A 279-nucleotide genomic window follows, 5' to 3' on the forward strand; every position below is an offset into this window, starting at 1 on the left:
GTAGAGCGAAATCGCTCAGTAATCAAAATGTTTCTCGTCGTGTCAGACGATCTGCACAGTTTAACTTCAAAAGAGCTGGAATACATACCGAAAATTGCACTGCTGCGACAGTTTGAATATTGTATAGATCTGTTGTGGGACAGATTACCCGAGCATATATGAGCAGATTCGGAGGTACAGCGATACCTTCGATGCCTGAAGCATTTGATAAAGAATTGTAGCGAATGCCGTCGAGAGGCTTACTAAATCGTGCGATAAACGCGCTTCCCTTCGAACTAC

This window comes from Trachymyrmex cornetzi, unplaced genomic scaffold, assembly GCF_001594075.2.
Source record: "Trachymyrmex cornetzi isolate Tcor2-1 unplaced genomic scaffold, Tcor1.1 scaffold604, whole genome shotgun sequence".
Taxonomy (NCBI): domain Eukaryota; kingdom Metazoa; phylum Arthropoda; class Insecta; order Hymenoptera; family Formicidae; genus Trachymyrmex; species Trachymyrmex cornetzi.